We start from the raw sequence: 2,395 nt of genomic DNA, 5'->3' as shown, positions 1-2,395 counted from the left end.
AGCTATCAAAAGAAGCCTTTAATTTTTGTTTTTCTGCAAGACGCTTCAACAAGAAAAAATGGCTTTCCTGTGTCCAAAGCTTATTTTCATATATACCAGTATATATATAAAAAAATTAAAATAATAATAATAAAAAAAACAATCACTGAAAATATACACCGAGAAATTGAAACAGAGTTTCAAAATACAAAAAAAAAGCATTCAAAATTAATTCCGACGTCAAATAAAATAAAAAAAGCTCATCAAAACGTTGATCTTTTTTTGCATCAACTGGTCATTGAGAAGCAAAATGGAGAGCCTTGAGAGGACGTTTCCTAGACAACACGTGATCCCTCCATCTTCCTTGTGAATTATAGTGCAGTCTAAAGAGGTGTTGGGTTGGGCCGAAACTCCAACATGTGGTCTCAAATCCAGTGAGAGAGAGGGAGAGGAAAAGGAGTGTCAGGGGGTGGGGGGTGTGTGTGTGTGTGTGGGGGGGGGGGGGGGGGGGGGTAACACAGAATGGGCTGTACATAGGGGACAGAGGTGACAAATAACTTAGAATAACTTAGGAACAGGTTTGTTTTGTGTGTGAGTGTGTGTTGGGTGGGTGGGTGGGTGGGGGTGGGGTGGGGTGTTACATTGGTGTGCGCTTGACAAATTGCTGAACTAGTTTTCAGTGCAGTGTCTTGTGATTGCAATAAAGCTGATTGTGTGAAAAAAAGACTAAAAAAAAAAACAAGCAAAACACGAGAACACGTTGAAATGTCATCTTTTTTGTTTGGATGGCTGGAGTAAATGGAGTGTGGTGGTGGTGGCGAGGAGGGGGAGGAGGAGGAGGAGAGGGGGGGGGGGGGGGCAGGGAGTGAGAAGGCGATCAGTCAGTCGATGGTCTTTCGAAGTAGTGATTGTCTTGTTCAGTTCAGGGGGTCTCTATGGCAGGTGACTGCAGGAGAGGGGCAGAGCCAAGCACAAGGGGGGGTGGGGGAGGGGAGGGGGGGTTCCTCTGAGAACAGGAGGTTTTGGGTGGGGGGGTGGGTTTGGGGTGGGGGGGTTGTGGAATCTAGCAGGCCTCCATCTCTAACAGGGGGCCTGTAGCTGCTGCCTTCGCTTTACATGTGGAGAAAGCATTCTGTTTTCCTCCTCCTGAGAGAGAGAGAGAGATAGAAAGACAGTGTCAGTTCAATGGACAGAAACAGAGGGATGCAATGAGGCCCCTGCTCTGTGTGGTGTGACTGTTGATTCTCTGTTGTCCCTCATGAGAGTGGAATAATGAGGTCAAACACACACCAACCACAACAAAACATGACCAGACAGACAGACACAGACAGACAGAGAAAGATGGAACAGAGACACACACACACAGAGAGAGAGACGCACACAGACAGACGGAAGAGACACACACAGACAGACAGACAAACAAATAGACAGAATGAACACACACACACACGCACTGACAGACAGACAGAGAGAGAGAGAGAGAGAAATAGACAGACAGAACAGGCACACACACACACACTGACAGACAGACAGAGATAGAGAGACAAACAGACAGACGGAGACGGACAGAACAGAGACAAACAGACAAAGACAGACAGACAGATCCGAAACGATTCAGTGTGATATCACCGCGTCAAGTACTCTACACACAGTATGTCCAGCACAACACAGACTCTGAACTCTGGAAACTTTTGGAGGACATATTCCAATACCGTCTTTGTTTCTTTCCACTCTTTTCACACACAGAGAACACGGAGGAGAGGAGAACGGTGCCATGCTGGATGGTTCTAATGGCAGCCTGCCCTGACTGTCTGAACCGAACCCAGTACAGTAGGTCAAAGGTCACCAAGGACAGGATGTGGGTTGGGTTGCTTTGATCTACGTCTTTGACATCCAGGTCTCTGTGACCCAGCTGGGCTCCTCTGCGTATGAGTCAGATAGGCTGAGGCCCACACACACACACACACACACACACACACACACCCCCTCTGAACACAACCCGTCATCTACCCAACTTCTGGCTTGACATTTACGCTGCCACACCGGGTGGGCAGTGGGGGAGGAGAGAGAGAGAAAGAGAGAGAGAACCGTCTGCACACACTTACACACAGCCCCATAACCATAAACAGGAAATTGTTTGTAAAAAATAAAAAAATAAAAAAAATCACAAAAGTGTTTTTCTCCCCCCCCCGCCCCACAATGTGGTCTGTATCCAACGTAACAGAGTTAGCGTAAGCTATTGACGAAGCACGGTGAGTTATGAGTTATTTCAGAGCATCAAATGGAATCGGTGATCAAAGTCGAGAGGGGCCAGAGAATCGGAGGTGGGGTGATACCTTGGTGAGTTAAAGACTGGGTTGTGTGAGGAGGAGGAGGAGGAGGAGGAGAGGAAAGGAAAGGGGGAAATTTTTTTTAA

General features: G+C 47.1%; 1 protein-coding gene across 1 annotated transcript in view; it reads right to left on the bottom strand.

The window, feature by feature from the left end:
* Positions 1-1,034: 1,034 nt before the first annotated feature.
* The window catches only part of lef1 (lymphoid enhancer-binding factor 1), a 46,359-nt gene continuing 44,998 nt past the window's right edge, over positions 1,035-2,395 (bottom strand). Inside the window, exon 11 of the mRNA XM_083693046.1 lies at positions 1,035-1,125. The gene's annotated coding sequence lies outside the window, so the exon portion shown is untranslated. The remainder of the gene's footprint in view (positions 1,126-2,395) is intronic.

Source organism: Argentina silus, assembly GCF_951799395.1.
Source record: "Argentina silus genome assembly, chromosome: 21".
In the NCBI taxonomy this organism is placed as follows: Eukaryota; Metazoa; Chordata; class Actinopteri; order Argentiniformes; family Argentinidae; genus Argentina; species Argentina silus.
This window is presented reverse-complemented; position numbering and strand designations above follow the sequence as displayed.